Raw genomic sequence first — 16477 nt, 5'->3', positions numbered from 1 at the left:
ATGGCAAATTATCGGTTTCTTTGTCACAGTATTCTCTTTTCTTTCAATGGATCAGACTGGGCCTTATGGACCCTCTGGCTGCAGCGAAATCATGCATATCTGAATTCTCCCCTTCAGAACCCTTATGAGTTCTTCCGAGCCTCATTGCGGCAGTCTTTATATGATGCCTTACATGAGGACGATTTGGATGTTTCTTGTATTCAGCTTTTCTTTTATTGCTTCTGATGGATAGGGCATTGGCTCTTTTCTCAAGCACTGCCCTGATGTAAATGAATGTTACATAATATAATTTTCTTGGTTTCACCAAAAAAAAAAAAAAAGTGTGTGTGTGTGTGAGAGAGTGTGTGTATGTGTGAGGAGCGACCTCTGCTGTTCAGCCTCGTCAAGGTCTCCTTACAACCTCCCTTTATGTCCGTACACCTGTACGGCTGCCGTACAGTGTTCGTACGCCCGTACAAACAGATAGGCTAGGTCTGACGTACCTCCGCGCAGCTCTGAACACAGTTTCGTACCCGTCTGCATCGCCGTATTAGTTTTTCAGGAAGACCACGTTCCGTACGTCCGTACAGCCTCGTCTGCATCTCCGTACAGTCCCGTCTGCTGTGTACTTCTCCGTACAGATTTCAGGAAGACCATCTGCATCTCCGTACAGATTTCAAGAAGACCGTTTGCAGCTCCGTACAGTCCTTCTATGTACTTCTCCGTACAGTCCTGTGTCTTTTCCGTACAATCCTGTGTCTTTTCCGTACAGTCCTGTGTTTTGCTTCTATACTTCTCGTACAGTCCTGTGTCTTGCTTGTTGTCTCTATACTTCTCCGTACAGTCCTTCTTGTCTTGTCGTATTTCAATCATGGCCTCAGGTTTGGATGTTTGTACATATGCTTGAAAAGAAAGACCCGCAGATGCTAAGCGCCACCCTTCAGAGCCTGCATGACAAGATGATGAACTTACTATGGAAGCTCAGTACGTGTTTGACACCCTTAAGGATGACTTTCAGCAGTCACGACAGGAATGGGGCAAACCAGTTCCAGAGGTCACGTACAAATTGAAATTGCCGTCCCTCATGAATCCTCTCAGGAAGTTATCTCAAACTGCGGTTATAATTTTCTTTCCAGGAAGAATCCCAGCAGCCAGTGATGTCGCACAGTGGATTAAGTCCATCCTTGGAGGATGCTTTCTAGAGGGAGTGTATTTTGCATCCAGAGGCTTTTATGAGGTGCATTTATCAGATGCTTGATGTAAGCAGAGGCTACTTGAGTTCTCTCCCCTGTTTTACGGGAAGCAGATAGTACATGCTATGCCCTGGTCCCCAAACAAGGATTATCAAAGTCTTATACGACATCATTGTCCTGTATGGGTTGAGGTTGTTAACTTCCCGGACTATATGCGTGAAGAGTTGCCTGGCCTGGCTGCTTCTTTGGGACAGGTCATTTGTCCTCCACTCCCTATGGGAAACCGTAACAGGTTCTGCATTCTCTAGGACACTGATACACCTACCCCTCCTTCTATTGCAGTGGAAGTTGAGGGAGTGCAATTGGGAAAAAAGTATTTTGAATTGAAATGAGGTGTGTTTGCAGGAGCTTGTTTTGCCTGCCATAAGTTTGGGCATCTAGCCTCTGAATGCCCAATGGTTCTGCATTCAGCCCCCTCCCAATGCCTTGCCGCCCCAGACACAGGAAAAGAATGAGAATTTGCAAGCTAAGACAGCAAATAATGCCAAACCAATCAATCAGGTGCAGTCACTTGCTGGAAAAGGAAAAGATAAAGAAAAAGAGAAGATGAAGGAATCTGCGGGAACTGATTAGGATGGTTTTCAACAACCTAAGAAGGTGGTTATATTGAAGCAACGCCCCTTTCAATCTCGTCAATGGGATGCTTCTTCTCCCTCACCAGGACAGGCTTCTACTTCAGCTCCTATCCTTCAAAATTAGGTGGGGGTTTTGAAGAAGGGCATCCCCATATGTGATTCTGAAGAAGGGGAGAATGCTATGTCTTTCATGGATCATGAAGGAATGCAGCCCATGCAGGCAGAGGCTTTGCCTCTCTGATGTCTTGTTTTATTCTTATACTTTACTGTATATACCTCTTTCATGCATCAAACACTTAAGTGCTTTACAATGTACAGAGCCTCTGCAATGTCTCAAAGTGGAGGCTTTTATGAAATTATGTACATAAAATGCAGCCAGATATTGTTTGTTTGCAAGAGCATAATCAACACTCCAAGGTTGGTCATCATGATTATTTTGGCGGTTATGATATATATTATGCTGGTACCACTACCTACTCAGGTGTATGCATACTGGTTAGACATGATCTGGAGCCTCAGTTAGCCTTCAATGACAGCAGTGGCAGATCAGAGGCGGTCAGGCGGGTATAGTTCCAGGGACGACACTTTCCGGCCATGCGCCTGTGCTCTTATCATTAGACTCGGCAGTTTAGGCCCTTCCCCCCCGTTCATGCCGGATTCCCGACTCCATTTTCTCGAGGGAGGACGTGCGCAGCAGTATCGGCAGTCTATGGGACAGAGATTGGGGCGAGTGTGTGGATCTGGTTGATTCGGTGGCGCAGGCTTTGCAGGAGTCCAGCCAGATTTGCCAGCTCGCAGCCCTACAGGTTCGACAGGAGTGGTGGGACAGAGAGAGAGCTCTTCGGAGGGACCTCGCTTCCATTCAGCGACTCCAGCAGGCAGCCCTGGGCTCAGAGGAGCTTCGGATCCAGGCCCTTCGAGCCAGAGCCCTTCTTGAGGAGACTCTCCAGCGCCGTTCAGAGTTTTCCTATCACGCATCTCTCTCTTTCTGGGCTCGAAAGGGCGACCGGATGTGCAGGGAGTTCTTCAGGACGCATGGCCAGAGAGCAGCAGAGGTGATCAGCTTCGGAGTCTTAGGACAGCGGAGGGGCACATCGTTACTGATCCGGGTGAGGTCTTGGGGTTGGCTACCGACTTCTACAGGACTCTTTTCCAGCAGGAGCCGCTTGCCCCTCACACTCGAAGCTCCCGTGAGGAGGTGTGGAGGCACATTCCATCTCTGGTCCAGCCCAGCATGCAAGCGACGTTGTTGGCACCGTTCACTACGGACGAGATGTTGGAGGCCTTGATGGCCATCGACGGGCAGAAATGCCCGGGCGAGGATGGGCTATCCCGAGCATTCTTCACCTCCTTCTGGGATCAGATCAAAAGCCCCTCCTAGCAGCTCTTCAGAGGATTTTCAGCAGCGGATATATGCCAGAGAGCCTCTCCTCGGGACTGATTTGCCTCATCCCGAAGGGAGGAGATCGACAGGAGATCCGTCAGTGGCGCCCGATCACCCTCCTCACCACTGCCTACAAAATCCTTGCCAAGATGATCAGTGCCAGAGTTCGGCCTCTACTTCCAGACCTCATTCATGAGACTCAGACAGGCTTTGTCCAGGATCGCAGTATCCTGGATAATGTCTTCACCTTCTCAGAGGCGGCGGAGTGGGCTCAGCACAGTGGGTCACACCTAGCCATCCTACTTCTCGACTTTGAGAAGTCCTACGATCGAGTGGACTGGTCCTTTCTGGAGGGGACTCTGGAGCGACTAGGTTTCCCAGCAGGATGGATTCAGGGTATTTCAGCGTTATACAGGACAACTTCTAGCAGGGTCATCATTGGCGGCAGGATGGGTGAGCGTTTTCGTCTGGAGAGATCAGTGCGTCAGGGCTGCCCCCTTGCTCCTTACCTGTTTCTCTTCTTCGCCGAGGCTATGACATACTACCTTCGGGCGAGGTCTACTGGGATCAGGGGTGTTCGCCTTCCACTCCGGGAGGACACGGAGCTCCTGGACTCAGAGTACGCGGATGACACAGCACTGTATGTCCAGGATGATGAGATGATGTTGGAGAGGGTGAGGATGGCCCTAGAGGTCTTCTGTTCGGTAGCCGGTGCGAAAATCGACTGGAACAAATCAGTTGGTTTTCTCACAGACCCCGGGGCGTGCTCTTAGTGGGGCAGGTTTTTGGGGTTTCAGGTGGATCCCGCGGGGACAGACAGCTAGATATCTCGGTTTTCAGGTCGGCCTGGATATCACGCCAGCTCAGCAGTTTCTCCCGGTGCTAGATTCCATTCGACGGAAGCTGGCTTTCTGGAGCACTGCTAAGCTCTCCCTTGCAGGTCGTGCCCTGGTAGTCAACCAGGTCCTCCTAGCCACGGCTTGGTATGTGGCTTCCTGTTGGTGTTTCTCGAGATCCAGCATGGCACAGCTTAGGAGGTTGGTTCGAAACTTCCTATGGTCCGGGGGGGATGGCCTCAGAGATACCAGAGCCAGGGTTGCTTGGCAGACAGTCATTCTTCCGCAGGCTGAGGGTGGCCTGGGGGTCATCGATCCAGAGCTTCAGAGTCAGCCCTATTGGGCAAGCTAGTTATCCGCGGTTTGACCCCGGGGGGGCAAACGTGGAAGATGTTACTTCAGCAGGGAGTCGGTTCTTGTGTCCCGCGCCGTGGTGGAGAGTGGCTACCGTCCCTCAGGTGGATCTTCACCTCCGCCCCGCTCACTCAACCCGCTCCCCACTCGTTCGTAGCCTCCTCATGGTATGGAGGCGGCTCCGCCTCAGTCTCATACAATCCCCTCCTAGCTGTCAGGAGGAGATCGATCGCCAGCCGCTTATCTGGAACGATCAGGTCGGAGATGCCGAGGGCCTTCAGCTGGGGGAGAGATCACACATCAGGTGGGACGGCTGGATGCGGGGGCCAGCCCGGTCCCTTCGAGTTTGGAGAGACACGTACAGATATTTGGAGACCGCTGATCTTGCAGACGCAGCTAGAGGTGCCCGTGGAGCCCAGGCGAGACGTACGGAGATAGACGGTGCGATTCCAGCTGATTGGTTGGTTCCACCCGAGCTTCAGATCCTCATGCCTGGTGATGACCGTTGGCTGGGACAGTTCACCCCCCGTGGCATCCCACTGGTGGTCGCAGGGTGGATGGACGACTCCTCTGTTTCCTTCTTCGCGGTTAGGGGGGATGGCCGACTCAGGAGAGAGGATGTGCTCATCGACCCCCTACTCCCATGGCAGAGGGTTCGGGTCGTAGGCCTCGTGGGGAAGGTTTGGTGGACTGATCTTAGCATAGAGCAGGATCAGCTGCAGCTTTGGCGACTCTGGCTCTGGGAGGGGCGGGCCTTGTCAGAGCTTGATTGGGACCCAGGAGAGTGGAGATGGCCAGAGATTGTGACAGGTCAGGGGCCGACCTCTTTCTTTGCCTACAGCACGACATTGGGCAGGCGAGTTCTCGGGAGGATGCAGAGCCGCCCTCCCACCCAGCGGCCCAATTGGTATGCACAGGGTATTTCCAGGTTCTTTTTGCAGGCCTTCTGGAAGGCCTTGTGGGAGAGCTGGCGGCCGCGGAAGATCTCCTACTTCCTGTGGCTTCTTGCCCACAAAGGTCTTCCAGTGGGGAGCTAGTTGCGGCAGATAGGTCAAGACGGACGTTGTCAGATCTGTCATGAGGACGAGGAGTCACCAAAACACTGCCTATGGAGTTGCACTCGCGCCCAGGAAGTGTGGAGATGGACCTTCGGGATCCTTACTCGCGCAGCACCGGAACTAGGATTGATCACTTGGGGCGCGTTCTGCTGGTGCAGCACCGCACCTGGTTTTCATCACTTATTCGAGGCATGTCAGCAGGACCCCACATTCCTTATCACACAGGGGACGTGGGGGCCGCTCGAGAGCATCCCGCCGCACCTGGCAGAGGCTAGCACAGGAGCTCAGGAGAGGCAGCCAGTCTGGGAGATTATTAGCAGCATCGCAGGATGGCACATTTGGACCTCGCGCTGCGCGCAGATCCTTGGTGGCACCTCCTTATCGACTGCCCAGATCATGACTGACATCTGGAGTGAGATTATACACACCCTCAGAGGCCAGTGGGACCAGATACAGGGGGACTCCCGGGCCGGCCGGGAGAAGCGGAGACGTTTCCTCCGGGTTTGGGACACACAGGGCCTCCTCTTCGAGCAGGCTTCGCAAAGCCTTCAGTGGCGCTACTCACCACCTCTCTGGCTGTTCATTCACACTCGCCTGATCCCTCCGTGAGAGAGAGCTTTACTTTTGTTACCTTTTGGGCTGCGTCCGATTTGTGAACGCAGCCCGTCAGCTGCAACACTGACCTCTTGTATCTTGTTTTCGAAGTAATATAATTAGCACTGTTTTTTCGGCAAAAAAAAATCATTGGAAAGGCAGAAATGGGATAGCATGCTTCTTTCTGTGCAGGCTGAAGATTTATGGCTGCTTCTCCAAGGGTCAGTGCCTAGATATACTTTTCATCATAATGCACTTACTACATACTGGGCAGGGCTTGACAGATGGTATTTGTTTTACCCACAACAATTTGCAGATTTTAGCCCTCATCTCCTTATAGATTTCTCATTGGGCTTGTCAGATCATGCCCCATTGTGGATGAATTTGCACCTTGGTATGCCTCTATATGATTTGCCACCCCTTTCCAGTAGATTATTGGATGTTAATCCGGCTTATTTCCGACATCACTATTTCCAGCAAATGATCAGACTTGCAATTCATCCCCTGCCTTTGCATGCCCAGGAGGACATGGATTACGCTTGGGACAGTTTTGTCTCTCGTATGCAGAATGTCATTAGAGAGTATGGCAACAGGCATATGACTAAATGGAGGAATGAGGTTAAATGGGCAAAAAGGACAGCACAACAATTGACTGAATTTTCTCCGTTAAGGCCTCTCTCTGATTCAGAAAATGATTCCTCACATGCTCAGATTAAATTGACTGTTAATGATCATAGGAAATTGCACAAATGGCAGATTAGAGCAAGAATGAAGCCCCTCATAGATAAGGGCTGCTCATCAAAAGCCTTTTTCCAGGGCCTGCATGCTACTCGAAAGAAAAACTCATGTCTAAGGGTAAGGAAGCTAGATGGCTCTTGAACGCACTCTTTCTCTGATCTCCAAGATGAATGCCAAAATTATTTCCAGAAATTGTTCTCCGCTCCTGGTTCCCCATCAAATCAAATGACTGATGCGAGGACTGAATTTCTCCAATATGTTTCTGAAATAGTGGAAATGGATGATGCTCTTACCTTGGAGAGACCTTTAACTGACATAGAACTTGATAATGCATTGTTCCACCTCAGCAAATACAAGTCCCCTAGCTGGGATGGCCTTACGGTGTAATTTTATATTTCTTTTTGGGATGATTTGAAAGATGTCCTCTTGCAAATGAACAATGTTGCCTGGCAAGAAAATCAGTTGCCGCACTCTTGGAAGCATGGCATAGTCAAACTTGTGCCCAAAAAACATCTGTGTGACCATATGTCAGATTGGAGGCCTATTACTTTGATGCCTGTAGTTTACAAACTCATTACCAAAATGATTGTGCATAGGCTTCACAAGTAACTGGATGCGGGACTTCATTCTCATCAGTATGGATTTGTACCGCAAAACAAATCCATGACAATATTTCCAATGCCTTGACTGCAATTGAATATGCTAAGTATTCGCATCAAGATGTCCTTATATTGCAGGTGGATATTGCAAGAAAATCAGTTGCCGCACTCTTGGAAGCATGGCATAGTCAAACTTGTGCCCAAAAAACATCTGTGTGACCATATGTCAGATTGGAGGCCTATTACTTTGATGCCTGTAGTTTACAAACTCATTACCAAAATGATTGTGCATAGGCTTCACAGGTAACTGGATGCGGGACTTCATCCTCATCAGTATGGATTTGTACCGCGAAGACAAATCCATGACAATATTTCCAATGCCTTGACTGCAATTGAATATGCTAAGTATTCGCATCAAGATGTCCTTATATTGCAGGTGGATATTGCTAAGGCATTTGATACTGTTCAATGGGATTTTATCTCTCAAATCATGACAAAGTTGGGCTTTGGTCCCAAGATAGCAAATGCAGTTTACTGGCTTTATTCTGACTCTACTTCTCAGTGCATTCTTGGGAGTCATCTGTCTCGGTCATGGATATTAGGTCGATCAGTTAGATAGGGCTGCCCTCTTAGTGCTCTCTTCTATGCCATTGCGACCCATCCCCTTTTGATGTATCTTGATCATCTTACAAACACAGGACAGATGACCGGTCTTAAAATCCATGGGGCTGCATCTTTTTTGGCACAAGCATATGCTGATGATTCCTTCTTTATGCCACAGAATTCTCCCCGGGAAGTTCACATGCTTATGACCACTCTTTCATTGTATGGTTTGGCAGCGGGATTGCATGTCAATTTTGACAAATCTAAATTACTTCCCCTGAAACAATGTGATTGGCATTCAATTCTTTGGCCAGGTCAGGTGGTGCATTCCAAAGATGTAGTCAGGCATTTGGGATATCCCATAGGATGGCATATCACCAGGAAGCAGCAGCTAAAATGGATCTTCCAAAGACTTCAACATAAACTGGAATACTGAAAGATTTCTACTTGGCCTCTTCATGTCAGGCTCAGAATAGTGCAGTCCATTGTAATATCCTATGTCCAGTTCTATTTGCCTTTGCTGCATTGGTCCTCTAGGGATATTTCAGCCTTTATGTCTCAAGCTATGGAGATGTTATGGAGGACAAAAACTGCTGTGAAAGCATTGAGACTGATGAAGATGGAAATGGTGTGCTCTCCTAGGATGCATGGTGGACTTAATGTCCTCAATATAAGATATCATGTGCTTGCAAGGAAGGCGACTATGCTGCATACTTTTTTCCGCCAACAACAGCCATGGACTTGTATGCTAGCATCCATGTGTGTCAACATGAGGACTTGTGCTTATGGTCATTGGACTACTGATCATTGGGAGGTTGTCATTGGCAGATTTGTAGGGAAGATACCTGGCTGTCCTTTCTCTACTGCTCTGATACTTGACTGGAAACAAGTACTTTCTAAGGTCAAATGGGCTCCTGATAATTACTCGGCAACAAACTCAACGAGGAAAGAAAGTATTCATTGGAGTGCCATCTTTGACATTCCGCTCACTTTACAGGAACCTGTTCGCGCATAAAATCTCATGAAATTGGGAATCAGATACATAAATGATGTGGTAGATGATCAGGGATATGTCTTATCTTCTCCTCAGGCCGTTGCTTCCTATGCATTGGGAATGCATCATAGGTCTATATGGAAGAAAATTGCCGATTTATTACATCCTTTTCTACCTGTTCCTCCTGTGGCTGACACAGACAGGCTTACGGATTGGCAATTGCAACCCTCTGCTACATGCACTCATCCTGTTCCTCTTCCTGCCTTAACCTCCATCAAAGCCTATAGGCTTCTTCAGCCTGCTCCATGGATTCAGCAATATGCTAATTCTCTGTGGCGTATAAGGAAGCCCCTCTCATGGTGGCGGAAGAATCTCAGGATGTTATGGAAGTGTAAAATGCCATTGAAACAAAGACTTTTTCTTTGGAGATGTATGACAGGTACATTGTCAGTGGGGGTCACACTTGCTAAATGTCGCATTGCACCATCCACATGTTTAAGATGTCACGCTCCTTCAGAGACTGTTATTCATTTGCTTTGGCACTGCCCGTGTACTAAGATCCTCCTCAGGAGAATTTCAGATTATCTTCAAATCCGTTTCCCGAGTCACAAATTTGGGAAACATTTCTCGCTCTTTGGCATATTTATGAAGTCTTTGCTTCAATACTCACTATTTCTCTCTTGGGTGCGATATTGGGCTCTTTGGACAATCTGGAGTGAGCATAATTTGGCATACTTGGGTCAGCAAATTCACAAGTCATATGAATCTTTCCGAGCCTCATTGCGGCAATCCTTATATGATGCCTACCATGAGGGTGATATGGATGCTTCTTGCATAGAGCTTTTCTTTTTATGTTTCTGATCTTTGGGATACTCTCCATTTCGGAGACCTCCCATCATGGAAATTTATGATCATATAAATATATGCACTGGATATTACCAAAAAAAAAAAGTGTGTGTGTGTGTGTGTGTGTGTGTGTGTGGATCCAGCTATGATGCCTGCCATGAGGGTGATATGGATGCTTCTTGCATAGAGCTTTTCTTTTTATGTTTCTGATCTTTGGGATACTCTCCATTTCGGAGACCTCCCATCGTGGAAATTTATGATCATATAAATATATGCACTGGATATTACCAAAAAAGAAAAGTGTGTGTGTGTGTGTGTGTGTGTGTGTGTGTGGATCCAGCTAGAAGTGTTTTGTGAGTGTGTTTAGCTCCTTTGTACTAGCTGTTCTTTACTGGAGCAGCTTTTACTGCTTTTAGTTGTCAGTTTTTTCTTATGAGTAGTAGTTGTTCCACACTGGAACAGCTATGAATGTAAATGTTTTTTAATGCAAAATTTCTTTCACCCAAAAAAAAGTGTGTGTGTGTGTGTGTGTGTTCGCGTGCGCACGACTCGAAGGAATTTGGCATTCAAAAATCCCTCTTTGACAACATGTTTTTTTGTGGAGAGTTTTGCTAGGGGTTCTTCCATCTGGGCAGCTTTTGGCGCGCAGACATATAGCTTGAGCTATTTGTTGTAGATGTTTGGATCCACAAGAATCAATGCCTCATCTTCTTTGGCATTGCTCCCACACCTATGATTTTTTGGGATTCCTTGGGCAATGTTTGCGAGCCAGATTCTGATTGCTTCTTTTGGGAAATCTTTCTAGCTTTTTGGGATTCACCCAGCTAGACAAGAGTTTGATTTATTTTTCAGCTGGATTCGCTATTGGGCGCTCTGGACTCTATGGAAGGATTGAAATCATGGAGTCTTTGGTGATCTAACTTTTGCTCTTTTCTCTCTTTTTAGGCACTCTTTGCAAGAATCCTTCTATGATTGTTTGCAAACTCAGTCTAGATTATGATGTATACTTGTCATATATTGAGATCTTCTCTTGATGTACCTGGGCACATGCTTTTTTGGAATGGTGACTCTATAAGGCATAAAAGAGTTTCACCCCAAAAAAAAGTATGTGTGTGTGTGTGTGTGCGTACGTGCGTGCTGAGCAGGCTCTATCATCCCTGATGCATGCATTATCTCTCTATGGTTTGGCTGCTGGTCTTCGTGTTAATTTTCAGAAATCTAAGAAGCTACCTCTGCATTTCACAGACTGTCATTCTATTTTATGGCCAGGCAAAATTGTCCAACCTACTCAGTTGGTTCACCACCTTGGTTATCCTTTAGGTTGGATGATTACTCGTCGCCAGCAATCTGATTTTGTCCTTGCAAAGCTAAAGAAAAAGCTTGAATATTGGAAACTTGCCACTTGGCCATTGCATATCAGCCTACGGATTGTTCAATCCATTTTAATGGCTTACATACAGTTTTATTTGCCTTTGATCATGTTCAGCAAAGGGAATCTTACAGCTTTCACGTCTATGGTTATGGAAACCTTATGACACTCCAAACATGGCAAAAAAAAAGCTCTCGGTGCAGCATCTCTATTCACCAAAAATGCATGGGGGTCTTAATATGCTTAACCTCTATGTACATATTCTTGCTCACAAGAGCAAAATGATGATGCAATTTATATAGGATTCTCAACCTTGGGCTGCCATGATGCATAATTTGCTCTCACAACTTACTACCCTTGCCTTTGGATATTGGCAGCCCACTCCCTGGGAGCCAAGGAGCTCCAAGGGTATGGTACCCGTCTCTAGGACCAAGATGGAGTAAGGATGGGATTCCTTGAGCCCCAAAAAGCTTGTGAGATCGCTTTTGAGTTTTGTCAATTTTATTCCACTCATAGGCGAAGAGACTGCCCCCCCAAACCTTGACTCTTTATAACATCACTAGCATGATTAAAGCATCAAAGAGGCGTTTCTTAAGCTTCTAGCACCAAATGTCAGCTTGCCTACATTTGTTCTTGAAAGCATAGTAGTTTCTCCAACCTCCCTCCAAGAGCATGTCAGCACAAGTGGCCCATTTATGATCACCCGGTTGTTGAAAATGGGAGCAAGAAGCAAGCAAGAGAGCAAAGAGCAAAACGTTGAACTGGAATAGATAAGATTGAGTGACTACAAGTGAGGAAGTGGTTTTGTCTAAGTGACAAAACCACACTAACCCACTAACTATGGTTAGGGGGAAAAACTGTTAGAACATGAAGTCAAGTGTGAGTGTGTCCTAGAGTCCTAGGGTATCCTACAGTTGTGTGGGTGTGCTTGTGTCTAGTAGGTGAGCAATTAGTGCCACCTCCTAGTGTTAGGTTTGTGAGAAGATAAGGCTGCCCAGCCTATAAATGAGGTCCTTGTACTTGCTTATGGATCAACAATCAACATCACTTCTGAGCCTCAATGGTGTGTTCCATCTTGTGCATGATTTGCTCTTCTTCCTTCTCACCACGTTTTCTAACATGGTATCAGAGCTAGTGCTCTTGATCCTTCATCTTCTCTCACCCTGGACGAACCAAACCTGCCCACCATGCTGACTCATTTCTGCTATGAGTTGCCTCTCACCATTTCTCTAAGGTCGACACCAGCATAGGAAAGCTCCTATCTTTCTGAATCTGCACGCCTCTGATCAAGTGCCTGCCATGCTCGTGCTTCATCGCTCTTGTCTTGCATGGCCTTCACACTGGATTCTACAGTGTTGACCCTGCTTCATTTTCTACTGCCGTGTATGCAACAATCTTTGAACGAGGTTGCTAGAGACTTGCTTTCTTGACAGCCTCGTTGATGCCTTCCTGAAGATGTGTTACTGCTTCCTGCTGACTTTTAGCTGGAGATACATGCCACGCTGCTTCTGAACAACAAACTATTGCAGCTGTTTATAATCGTCGACCTGACTCCAACTTTATGAGCATGTCACCGCCCGGTGCTCACCGCCCTCACGAGATGCACATTCCTGGTCTGCACGGACAGGAGATTATTGGTGATTAGCTGACCTGCAGAGACTTCCCAATTGTATTAGGCTCTCCTCACGTTCATGTTCGTCAGATTTAGTAAGGTAGAAACAGTCGTACACTTCCATTCGCAAGGGAGATTTGGCATAGTCCTAGTCGGAGTCTCTCATCTACACTTGAAGCTGCTCCGTATCAACCTGACTTTATTCTGGGTGATCACCTCTTTTCTGAAACGTTCGAGCATCATTGGTAAGCAATCCAACGCAAAAGCTTACAACAATTATTTCAAAGCAGCTACAATATAGTGCCTGTCGGGTCACTTTGGGACACAATTTGGGCCTGTGAAGAAACGCCTTTATTTTGTCCAAGTTCAGGAGCAGATTCTAGCTCTTCATGCATCCCCAGCTAGCCAGGCAATCTGGGCTTTCATATTGAGAGTTGGGTTCTATCCAATCAAAAGCATGTGTATGTGTGCAGAAGGAAGAGAGCATCGAGATGTGAATTGGCAGCACATGCAGCAAATCAGGGCAGAATGAGCATTCATTAAGCCAATCATCTTCCATTCTTCCAGTATCAGATTTGCTCAGGTCATGCTGAGATTGGGGCTTTTCTTGTTTTCTCCTTAATCAGAATTGAATCCTGTATCATGTAAATATTTAGGGATCTCCTAAAATCAGTGTGAAATTGTTCCTAATTTATACATAAATTTGGGGGTTTTGGTAAATTCAGCAAAATTTCCTAAACCTTAGGACTTCTACCTATTATTAGTAACTCTCAACTCAACATTTTGAGAGCCAAGGTCTGACTACCTCACACAGCTTCTCCCATGGACTTCACCGACATATCTTCAGGGGCACATATCTTCAGGGGCATTCCTACCATGTTCTTCATCGACATACTTCATCGACACAGAGGATGCGCACATTTGTGCAAGCAACTACTTGGGGAACATCTCTCCTCCTGAGAGATCTACAATTATTTATTTTATTGACTTTGGGTATTTGGGTCCTTTGCGTATTTGGGTCCTCTACCCAGGTTGTCCCCCAAAATGAATGTAATGAAGTGTTATTGAGTGTCATTGAGTCAAATAAGGTTCTTAGCCTTGGATTGTCAGGAGGGGGATGTACTGTGGGAGCCATGTATTGTCTTTGATGGGTCTTTTTATCAGGCTTGGCATACGAGTTCTAGGATGTTGGTGCATTGGTTTCCTTGACCTCTGAGTTGGTCATGCATCCATGTTGAGACATGAGCCTCTGAGTTATGTTGGGACGTAAAGCCATGACAGTGCTTAGTACGACCTCTGAACCATGCTCAAACTTCAGCCTCTGAGTTGGCATGGCAGCCATGTCTAGTTCTGACATTGCACAGAGTAGTACACTCCATCATTGTCATGTTCTCTTGGTTCCATTCCAATAGTCACTCACCTTTCCTTCATGGGGGGGTGTTAGAACATGAAGACAAGTGTGAGTGTGTCCTAGGGTATCCTACAGTTGTGTTGGTGTGAATATGTCTAGTAGGTGAGCAATTACCGCCACCTCCTAGTGTTAGGTCTGTGAGAAGATAAGGCTGCCCAACCATTAAATGAGGTCCTTGTACTCGCTTATGGATCAACAATCAACATCAGTTCTAAGCCTCAATGGTGTGTTCCATCTTGTGCATGATTTGCTCTCCTTTCCTCTCACCACGTTTTCTAACAAAACCTCTAGTGAGGGAAAAGTGTCCCTAACTCATTTATGGATTACATTGGTCACTGCCTAGAATATACCAATAATTCTAACACCCCCCTGCAGTGCCAATGTGATGATATACAAGGAAGTGATGAATCACCAAAAGCAGATAAGTTTAGGGCACTGCGAAATGCCTCAAACTTCTCACGTGGAAGTGCCTTGGTGAAGATGTCTGCAACATTATCGTGTGTTGACACATAGATCATAATAATCTCCCCTGCATGCAACTTCTCTCTAACATAAAGATAATGAACCTCAATGTGCTTCGTGCAAGCATGAAACACATGATTCTTTGCCACTGCTATAGCACTCTAACTATCAGTGAGAATTGGAGAAGGACCCTCCAATAAGAGATGAAGATCAGCAAACAAACGACGCAGCCAAACACATTCAACTGTCGATGTGAAAGCTGCCCTATACTCAGCTTCACATGAGGAAGTAGCCACAGTAGATTGTTTCTTGCTCAGCCAAGAAATGCAAGCTTTGTGTAGAGGGTGCTAACCCCTTACTTGCCAGAAAGGCATCAATCTTGGCATACCATGCACATGGGGCTTGTTTCAGTCCGTATAAAGCTTTACTCAGCTATTTCAGTCCATATAAAGCTTTACTCAACTTGCAAACTTGAAGTGCATTGCCCGAGAGTTCAAAGCCAGGAGGTTAATTGACATAAACCTCTTCCTGCAAGTCCCCATTCAGAAAGCTGTTTTTATGTCCAACTGATGGACATTCCAAACAAAATTTGCAGCCATGGCAATAACTGATCTGATGGTGGTCATCCGAGATGTAGGAGCAAAAGTCTCCTCATAATCTATGCCCTTTTTTGGTGCATACCCTTTGGCAACCAGCCGTGCCTTGAACCTTTCAATAGACCCATCTGGCTACCTTTTTACTTTGAAAACCCATTTGGTACCAACGGCATGCTTTCCTAAAAGTAAATCCACAACATCCCAAGTCTAATTTTTCTCAATGGACTGCAATTCATTGTGCATGGCATTCATCCAGTGCACATTATCCTTGGCTTCGTCAAAAGTGTCAGGTTCTTCTTCATCAAGAAGAGTACATGCGTAAGCTGACTCAACAAAAAGAGCCCCCCCTACGTGCCTTACCGCACTACGAGTCCTCCTAGGCAAAGGTGCCTCAAGTCTGCTCTCCCTGAGAATCTGTAGCAACCAATTCGGAACTGTTTTTGCTGAATGTATCTCTTGACTCTCTTGCCTAACAACATCATCCACTGCCTGGGGGGGAACAAAATCAGCATGTGGCTAAATCGAGGCATGTGGAGCAGGTGGAGGTTGCTGTAAATTCTGATTTTCAGCATGAGCATCACTTGGGGAACCAAAAGCTACAGGAAGCAACCCCTCAAAAGCCTCATCTGAAGAAGTTGGAATAGTGAATTCAGCATGTGTATGAGCTGAATTCTCTGGAAAAATGACATACCCTACTCACAAAAATCTTGCGTGTGACAGGATTGTAGAGACGATAGCCTTTGCTTTGTGCACTATACCCAACAAAGATACACTTAAGTGCTTTATCAGACAACTTATCTCGAAACTCCTCAGGCACGTGGGCATATGCAACACATCTGAAAACACGAAAGGAATCTCATGCAAAGCCTCATAGGGAGTGATTGTCTTCAAAGCCTTTGTGGGAGCCCGATTCAAAACATAATTGGCACACATGAGGCCTTCGAGCCAAAATCTGAGAGGCAACGTCTTGCTAGTGAGCATGCATCTATCCATCTCCAAGAGAATTCTATTCTTCCGATCAGCTTTGCCATTTTGTTGCGGGGTAAGTCTCACTGTAAGCTGATGTGTGATGCTTTTCTCCTTAAAAAATGCCTCAAATTCATGAGACATATGCTCCCCTCCTCTGTCAGTGCGAAGTGTTTGTACCTTAAGTCCTATCTTATTTTCAACCATGGCCACAAAGTGTTTGAAATGCATAAACACATCGGATTTTT

At 46.5% G+C, this 16477-nt stretch overlaps 1 protein-coding gene across 1 annotated transcript in view; it reads right to left on the bottom strand.

The window, feature by feature from the left end:
* The window catches only part of LOC147899620 (Zn-dependent exopeptidases superfamily protein), a 221303-nt gene that overhangs the window by 72305 nt on the left and 132521 nt on the right, over window positions 1-16477 (bottom strand). The window lies entirely within an intron of this gene.

Source organism: Dipteris shenzhenensis, chromosome 8 (genome assembly GCF_047967505.1).
Source record: "Dipteris shenzhenensis isolate YYH24624 ecotype China chromosome 8, Dip_SZ_1.0, whole genome shotgun sequence".
NCBI classification, from domain to species: domain Eukaryota; kingdom Viridiplantae; phylum Streptophyta; class Polypodiopsida; order Gleicheniales; family Dipteridaceae; genus Dipteris; species Dipteris shenzhenensis.
Note: the sequence above shows the minus strand (reverse complement) of the source record. Positions and strands in the feature narration are given on the sequence as shown.